Consider the following 9489-nt stretch of genomic DNA (forward strand, 5'->3'; position numbering starts at 1 on the left):
TACTAGAATTCTGTTTTTCAATATATAACATGGGCATTTTAACCTTAAAAGAAGCTCTTTTGGTAAGAGGAGTTACCTTTTCTCTCGTGTTGTTTGTTCATTTTCTCGTATACTGTAATGGGTAGCCCAAATGTTGAAAGCAGTATGGGAACAACGTGTCTGCTTACACCATGACAAAATTGGCCACAATTTGCCGATTGGGTTGATAACAAAAGCCAGCAATACAAAATAGGTAGAAAAACAGTTTGTTCGGTGATGTGAGACCACTAAAGTTCTTTTTTTTCCTTTTTTTTTTTGCATGTTATTTTTTTCTTTTTGCTGTTTATGTTGTGATGGAAATGCAAGAAGAAAAGTCCCTGTGCACCATCACACTCATTAACTGTTTCACCCCTGGATTTCTTTGAAAACCCCAGAGAGAACAAGGAGCTCATGGGATGGGCAGCTGGAGAGATGTGGGAGTGAGAAGTTAGTTCTGCACTACCATCCCACCTTCTAAATCCAGGCTCTACCTGCTCTCCAGGGTCTTCAAACTTCTCATTTGATCTTTTCAAGGAGAATTTAAATTCTATATTCACCTACTCTTAAGACCTTCACATCGAATTATATGATGTTGATTACACTTTTCCAAGTGTGAAACAAAAATTACAGTTTGCTTTTTTTTTTTTTCAGCGTCTTACCCTGGACAGCTAGCTAATTGACAAAAATTCCAACAACCAAAAGTACACATTGTCTCTTATATCTCCACAGACTGCAAACAAATGTTCATGTTTTACATGAGACAATACAGTTGTTAGTAAGTGATAGAATGAGTTAGAAGCATCCTTCACCTTGTCTATTACTTTATCTCCTCTCTCTTTCTCTTTCTGTTATATTTTCATCTTAAAAAGGACAATGATTAGGATGGAATTTGTGTTCCTACTTATCTAATCTTTGTTTTCACAAATAAATACAAATAACTCAAACTGAAACTTGATGGCTTTGGTGATAATAAATTAGCAGCCACGGGGAAATTTTCTTCATTCTAATGTTCTTTCACAGCCCACGTTGAGTTTCAGTAGGAAAATTATTAACCTTTTCAACAGCGGGCTAAGACACGAGTACACAGTAGACCCCTGAGTATGATTTGCAGGTTTTGGTTCTATTTTGAGATTCTAGTGTACAGAGGTGTCTTTTTTTTTTTCTTTCTTTACTTTTCTTTCTGATGAATTGCTTTCTTTGACAGTGATGGAATTAACTTGAAATCTTTTAGTTAATATCTCTTCAATGTGCATATTTTATAGGGTTTGCGTGTGTGTATGTGTGTGTATATATATAGGCATATGTATAACGTTGTTGTGTAGAGAGTGGATTTCTGTTTCTTATTTTCCCACCTTTTGGTCTTAGAGGAAATATGCTTTGGTGTTACTATTTGTTTCCATTCTGACCCTCAGGTTGTTGGAAGTCTGCTTTCTTCCTACCTCAGCCCCCCTATATTAAAAAAGCCGACAACAAGTTTGACAAGAAATGTACTTATTACCTTACTTATGTAACTGTAACCCCTCTGTACATCACCTGGACAATTAAAGAGAGAGAGAGAGAGAAAGCCCAACAACAATCTAGTTGAGCAGCATTTCACAGGCAGATGGCTGGGTGTCAGGCAGGCATCAGCCCTCACTCCTGTGTGTCTCAGGCTTCATGTTAGTGTCCCGCAAAGCACTGCAAGGGGCTAGTAGGGGCTTGTCTATACGAAGGTCTGCACAGCCTCGGGCTTTCAGGGGAGGCTGGGCTGGTGGCATTTCCCGAGCTGGCTAGAGTTCTGCAAGGCTGTGGGAGGGAGGGGGGCAGAATCTTGTAGCTTTTGGTTCTTCCCCAGAGGCACACGAGAGGGCAGAAGCTGGACCAGCAGAAGTGGGGAGTGGGATGATCTAGGGAAGCAATTTCTGTTGGGGGAGGGGCTGCTTTCTTTCAGATCTGTCTGGCATGGTCACACCTGCAGCGAGAGCTTTGAATGGGGCATGTTGTCCTGTTGGTGCCTGGCTACAAGCCTGCGCCTCATGCATTTACAGTCTTTGCTCTGTTGGTCTCCACCCTCTCTCCATGCCTATCCTACCGGTCCTTACCATCTTCACAAAGGTGAATGTGCAAACCGAGAAGCACGGATTTTATTTTATGGATACCAAACATAGGCATTTCCAGCTCTGAAGCCTGGTAATGTTCCCCCCCCCCTTCCTCTTCTTCTTTCTTCTTTCTCTCATACTTCCTGTATGAGGTTAATTTTTGAAATGGTAAACAAACTTTTTTTTTCTTTCAGGCCTAGTTGCTTCTTACCTGTCCATTATGATCTTCTTCTTCTTCTTCTTTTTTTCTGGTGCCTCCACCTTACCTGTCTAGACACCTGTGTGAATGAATTGGAATATGGGTGCAAAATGTACTCACTTTCTCCTCCCTAGGGTGGCAGTAAGGAGTATGGAAAAGGTGCAAATATTTCTGAGCTCTTGTTTGAAAGAAATGGGGCTCAGGTCTTCTTGGTAGATTTGTGTGGGCTGAGAAAAGGAAGCGGGGAAGCATGTGTGAAGCTTGGGTAGTTTGATCTGGGAGACATCACTGGCACAGGTTTAGTACCCCCACAGTACCCAGCCCCAAGCTGTGCAGATGAGGTACATCCCCAAAAGAAGATGGAGGCAATGAATTATGCCATTGTTTCCCCCTAAGGTCATTCTAAGACCTTGTCTGCACTCCGGATGACCTCTGAGCTGCTCAGGGAGATCTTGGGAGAGGACCATCCTATAAGTGGGTTGGGTACAATTACCTCAACTACAAGTATCAGTAGATGGCCAACCACAATCACTGATTATCTGTAGGGACCAGGCCCAAAGCCCTGTATCCAGGCTGGTCATCAGAAGCAGAAGCTAGTTCTTGAGAATCATTTGAGGGCTAGTGAAACACATAAACCTAGGCTCTACCCAGGAGTTTTCAAATTGCAACACCCAGGGTGAAGCCTGAGAATTTGCACTTCTAACATATGCTCAGATGATAGAATGAAGTTGGTCCAGAGACCCAGGTTGAGAAGACTGCCTAAGGTCATGGGTGATTGGAGTTAACTCCATTTTCAAATGTCCCAACAAATTAGAGCTCAACAGCAAGGTTATCTATAATTTTGGACTTTTTCAATGTCAGCCAGCCTTTAAATATACTACAATGTGTATGTGGTTTAGCAACTTTATTTTTCTTCTTTTTTTCTGGTACTGGGGCTTAAACTCAGGGCTTCATGCTCTCAACTTCTTTGCTTAAAGCTGGCAATCTATCACTTAAGCCATGCTTTTACTTCTGCTATTTTTTTTCCCTGGTTATTTGGAGATCAGAGTCTCTTAGAGTTGTTTGCCCAGGTTGGCTCTGAACCTCAGGAGTAGCTAGGATTGTAGGTGTAAGACACTGATACCTGGCCAGGTTTAGCTCTTTGAAAGTGGGTTTTATTTAACAGATTGAGAAAGTAGCCCATGTGAGGGGTTTGACAGGGCTGGACTTGGAAATAACAGAGTGAGGGCTGGCCCTGTCTAGCTGACCTTTTTAATTTAATATAACCTGAGAATCTATAAGGTCTTCCCTCATATGTGAACTCCTGAGCATCCTGGGAGGCCACAGGACAGATGAGGGGCTTTCTGGGCTGAAAGTTGCTGGGCTCCCTGGATACCTGGGAGAGATGGTCCCAACGCAGCCAGCAGAGAAAGCTGGTGGCATGCTCTGTTGAGAACATGCACACATAGGGAACACTTTTTGACAAGTAGGACATACTTAATTAGCCACACCAAGGAGAGCTGGGTATGTCAAAACTGACTCGTGCTGTACTTCCAGTGGTTTTGAGCCTGAGAATAAGGTGATAGGTAATTTTTGAACTATGCGTAGTGACACTTGACTGAAGCTTCTCTCCTTGGGGAAGGTCCCTCCAAGAGCTCGAAGTGTGGATGGAACTGTTAACACAGAAGCCCTGGTCAGAGACAAGAGTAGGGGGCCTTGCTTTCCTGCCCTGACATCTTCAGCAGCACAAAAATATCATCATTCCTAAAGTGAGCCTAGGAGAAGCCGTACACATTTCCTAAGAAATAAGAGCAGTAAACCCCTGGGAGCAGCATGCCGTGGTACCATTAAGCAGGCTTGGTCTCCACAGAAACTGCCTCCATTCCAAATACCCACTTCCAGCATGAGCCATAGGAACAACACTGATGGGTTAATAGAAACCTGAATGCTGTCAGGAGCAAGGTAGGCGTGTGCGTCTTTTGCACATGGGTGGCAGGGGCTCTGCCTGGCACCTCAGCAGGGAGGGATGGGAAGCGCCTTGGATGTTGCAAGCCATGGAAGTTATAGCTTTTGCTCCCCATTCCCTTCTTCCCCTTGGCTTCGTACATTCTACCCAGGAACTAAAAGCTTGAATAGATCTGTTCAAGGGGCAAAATGGCCTTCCTGGTGGACTATCTCATCTGGGGTATGGTTCAGGGTGGGTGTCTGAGCTGTCATTTCTCTTCCTTCTTTAGTTTTCTGTGCCTGGAACCTTTCTTCTTACTGCTACCAGTAACAGAAAGACTCTGTTTTGGGAACTGGTTCCAGGGACATCAGGAAGATTGATTGCCCATGCTGCAATTCTGGCCCCTGGTGAGTGCTTGAATTCAATGTGGTGTTCGTGGGCCCATTCAACAGATAAGGGGATAGGGGGTGGGAGGAGAGACCAAGATTTCTACCCACAACTATGAGACCTAAATGGTGGCCTCTGCCTATTGGAGACCTCCAGGCCCAGCATAGTTCACCTAATAAGGGATAAAAATAGCACTATATGTGATCAGAAACCTGCCCTTGGGTCTGTCCCAACACTGTGGAGGCACTGGTGTTCTCTGCCTCCTCATAGTATAAGCTGACATAGGGGAAGTGTTGGTGGGCTACCCTTGTATCAGGTGACATTCCCAGATGGGCTAACCTGGGTGTCCTCCATGATAACTACACAGCCAGGCAGCATGGGGTCCCCAGGCATTTGATTCATCATGCCAAAACTTCCAGAAGCTCATTGTGGAGAGGTAGAATTCAAGAACTTCATAGCTGTGGCCACTAGCCTATGGAGAGTAGGTAAGAAAGACCCTGGTTCTGGTCCTAGCTGTGTCCCTTCCTTAATGATTATTCTGGGAAGGTAGCCCACTTCTGCCTGTGTGCCTCCTTCCCTTATCTGCTAATGACTTGTTGATCAGGCCAACCTTTAAGGCTCTGCCATGTCCTGCTCTGTGCTTTTGGTCCAAGTCCCCTGGATGTGCAGTACTGTAGTTACCTGGGCTATTATAGAGGATACTTCATCCCACTCAGTAGTGGGATTTGGGGTAGACATGCTGGTAGCCACCTCTGTCTCAATGGTGAAACTAAAGAAACCCAGCTTCCCCTTCCACCCATGTCAGTCACTGGTGCATTGCTTAGTTCCTGTTTCTCTTTGCCCACCCAGGAAGGCAATCTGTATGAAATCCTGAGCCCAGATGCTGGACTGTGAGCCACATTAGAAAATGCTAGCTCATAAGACACCCAACAGGAAGCAGGTTTTCCCAGCAGATTCATTAGGACAGTGCTTCCCAGAAACATATAGGCATTAAGAGTCCACCTCCCCAACTCTTAAAAAGCTCATTTTCTCATTAACAGGCAAATGGGACCTTGTAGAAAAATTAAAGGCTGCAGAAGTTTGTGTGACTCAACTAATTCATGTTAAAGACTTAAGAGATAAATGATAGAGTTTTAGAAAGAAAGAAAGGAAGGAAGGAAGGAAGGAGGGAAGGAAGGAAGGAAGAAAGGGAGAGAGAGAGAAAGAAAGAAAGAGAGAGAGAAAGAAAGAGAAAGAAAGAAAAAAAGAAAGAAAGAAATGAAGAAAAGCATCAGTAGACATTGTCACAATGGCCACGTGTCCTGAGAGCAGGGCCAGTCATGGGCCCAGGAGAAGTTTTGCAGCCCTGTGGTGAGCCTGTAGGAGGAGTGGGCCATGCAGACCTCACAGCTGGGCCATCTGTTCTCAGCAGCATTTCCTAATTCCATGCAGCAGAAGTTGGTAAAGGGCAGGGTACAACCAAGGGTTGTGGCCCATGTATGTTGGGAAGCACACAATAAGCAAATTGGAGCAGTTTTCTTTATTTCCTCCCTTCCCACGTCCTTTGTATGCCGCTGTGCATTGTGAAAAAAATCTCTAGGGGAAGGATGGCACTTTTCCAAGATCACACATCCTACTTTCCACTTTGCAGAAAATTTGTACTATTAACCAAAGGCCATGGGGAAGGGCAGGGTCCTTTGTATGCTCAGAGAGAACCAAGGGCTGCATATGGGGAAGTTGCATGGGAGGGAGGATAGCAGGATTCCAAGGAAGCTTTGCGAGATGGAGCCCTTCCCAGTCACCAACAGTGCAGCTCAGAAAACATGGCTGAAAACAGTGTACTTGACCTTCCCCCTGGAAATACTCTTCTCTTAGTCTGCTCCTGGAAAAACTGCCTCCTCCTGAGTAGCAAATTTAAGCTCATTGCTGTCTATGTACTCTGGGGACATGGTACTATGTGTACTTCTGAATCTACTCTGCCTTCTGTCTGTCTGTCTGTCTTCAGAAATATCCTTGCACTTGTTTGGGAGAGCTGAGAAGCATCTACAAACAAGGCGCCTTTGGGGAGGGTGACTACACCATTATTCCACCCCATGGAAAGCAATCAGCAACACAGTTATTCCGAGAACTATTATCTTTCACTTTTGTCAGTGTCCTGTCTTCAGGCCTTTACTTGTTCAGGGACTCCACTTCTCATCTTTCCTTTTCTCCTCATGGAGGCACAAGTTTAAATGAGTTCATGGTTATTGGGTGATGTTCCCTGGAGGCAGTTGTCTTGGGAAACATATCCTGAGGTAAGAAGAGAAGTCATTGATCTTCATTGGTTTGAAACTCTATGTGACTTTTTTTTTTTTATTACTATATTACCGGGATTTGAACTGACGTTTCTGTGCTTGTGGAGCCAGTGCTTTACCAATTGAGCCATGTCTCCAGACTGGCTTTTAGCTAGCGACTTTAGAGGTGTAATCTCTTGGACTTTTTTGTTTGGGCTGGATTCTAAACTTAATCCTCCAGATCTCATTTTCCTGAGGGGCTAGGATTAGAAGCCTGGGCCACTGGTGCCTGGCTCCCATGACGGCTTTTTATCAATGTATTCACAGTTCTTGGAGAGGGAGGCTCAGGACATCACCACGGTAAATGTCTGGGTTGTTTCGTATTTTTTTTTCCTTTTTTTTTCTGTCTTGAACTTGGGGCCTGGGTGCTGTCCCTGAGTTATTTTTGTTCAAAGGCTAGTAGCATTTTACCATTTTGAGCCAAGTGCCACTTTTGTTTTTTTTTTTTTTTGGTGACTAGTTGGAGATAAAGTGTTTTCATGGACTTTCCTGCCCAGGCAAGCTTTGAACTGTGATCCTCAGATCTCAGCCTCCTGAGTAGTTAGGATTACAGGCATGAGCCAGCTCCCCATATCTTGTAAATTCTGTGTCTTATAAAATCCAGCATACTCAACAAAAATGCATAGAGGGATAATCCTCAGGGTTCAGCTAGAGTCAAATCTTGGTGGAGAAGTCAGGGTCTCAGATTTTTACTCGACACACAGGGTGACCCCACCCAAAGCAGCAGGCTTCTCGGAATATTTACCTTTCTGGTCTCTTCTGAGGTATTGTTAAATGGAGGCCGTAACTTCTTATCACCACCTGTGATTTCTGTTGTTACCTTGTGGAGGAGATGCTGATGAACTTGATTCCCAGCTTACAGCAGTCTTTCCCTTTTCGGTTTCCATGTGCCAGTGACTGTCTCAATGTGGTTGGTTGTGACCTATGTTTTTTTATGCATGTTTTTGTTTCAGAATAACTGGGAGATGAAACAGGAAGCTCTATGACACACTTGAGCGAAAATGACACAGACACTGAAAAATCAGGACTCACACCCGCCCCCATCCAGTGCCTCTACCTGCTGCCCACTGATCACCCCCAGAAAGCAGCTGAAGGGTTTACCTGGCATTGGATTCCTGGGACCTGTTTGGTGGTGATAATTTTGCAATCTTTTTTCATGAATTCCCCCAGTTGATTCTCCATTTATCTGGTTAGTCTTTTGTATCCTAAATCCCTTCTCCTTCATTAAAAGGAAATTTAAAAGAATCTGACTTTTTTTTTGCTTATTACCTATATTTAAGTACCAAACTGTTTGTGGTGCAATTCTTCAAGGCCATAAGTAACATTATAACAACACCGGTTATAATGCACAACCATCATCAGACAACTTTGAAAGTGTTGAACTTGAATTTCTTATTACTGAGCCATGTTTGTGCTACCTCTTAGATTTCTCTAAGATCTCTCTACAGAGTCAACAATTGGCTGAGTGATGTTTGAGAACATTAAGATCCACATGCAAGTCTCTTCCACACCCACTGTGATTATTTGTAACTGATCAACTCCCAAGATCACCTCCAACCTTGAGCTTCAGTTGGAGACTGGTCTTCACTGCTTCCCACCCCGTATCATTCCTTCACTTATTTATCCCATAAAGATTTCTTTGGGACTTTCTATGTGCCAAGTTTTGGAGACAAGGCAGAGAATTGAATCAACTCTGCTTCACCTTTCCAGAGCCTCTAGCTTGTTTGTGAGTGGCCCTTCTTTACAGAGTCTCTAGGAGGGCTGGGCTGTTTATCATGGACATTTCATTTAAATGCTCAGATTCCCCAAATTCACTCTTTATACCTGAGACCCTGGAACTGGCACCTGAGTAGCCTCGGGACTGGTTGGATGGCCAGACACTCCTTCCTCAGAGTTCTACTCTCATTCTCAACCATGATCCTGGCCAAAGAGACCATTCATAGTGCCTTCCTGGTACCTTCGCTCAGTCTTCACTTTTGAGCTTAGTACATATCCAAGGTTAATTTTAAATGACCATGTGTATTGTTTTATGCCTCTCAGAATTAGGTTACCAATAGGTCATGTAATCACCATCAGGCCCCCATGTGAATAGCACAGAAGTATTGTAGGGCTGTCCCAGATCTCAGCCAAAATGCCCTTGACTTGAGATATCTCCCTGAACATCATGCCTGAGTTAACCCTTCTCATTATGATGTTATTATATTTTCTTCATAGTCCTTCCTGTGGGAACTTCCCAGCAGAAAAGATTGACTGTTGTTGTCTGGATAGCTAGGTATTCACTGAAACCAACCTTGGCCTTGTTCACCTCTGTCCTCAAGTCAAAGCTTATTTGCTTACACTATTGGAATATTAAAAAATTTTAGCTGGACACTAGTGGCTCACACCTGTAATCCTAGCTACTCAGGAGGCTGAGTAGCCCTGGCAGGAAAGTCTGTGAGACTCTTGGCTCCAATTAACTACCAGAAAACCAAAAGTGCCACTATGGCTCAAAGTGTGTTAGCTTTGAGTAGAAGACCTCAACACCCAGGTTCTGAGTTCAAGCCTCACGACCAACAACAAAAACCTTTTTGA

At 44.1% G+C, this 9489-nt stretch overlaps 1 long non-coding RNA gene across 1 annotated transcript in view; it reads left to right on the forward strand.

Moving 5' to 3' along the window:
- Positions 1-8159, forward strand: part of LOC105988152 — a 64847-nt gene extending 56688 nt beyond the window's left edge. Inside the window, exon 2 of the long non-coding RNA XR_001175189.1 lies at positions 7872-8159. This is a non-coding gene — a long non-coding RNA (uncharacterized LOC105988152). The remainder of the gene's footprint in view (positions 1-7871) is intronic.
- The last annotated feature ends 1330 nt before the right edge of the window (positions 8160-9489 follow it).

The sequence above is a fragment of the Dipodomys ordii genome, unplaced genomic scaffold (assembly GCF_000151885.1).
Source record: "Dipodomys ordii isolate 6190 unplaced genomic scaffold, Dord_2.0 Scaffold47, whole genome shotgun sequence".
Lineage (NCBI taxonomy): Eukaryota > Metazoa > Chordata > Mammalia > Rodentia > Heteromyidae > Dipodomys > Dipodomys ordii.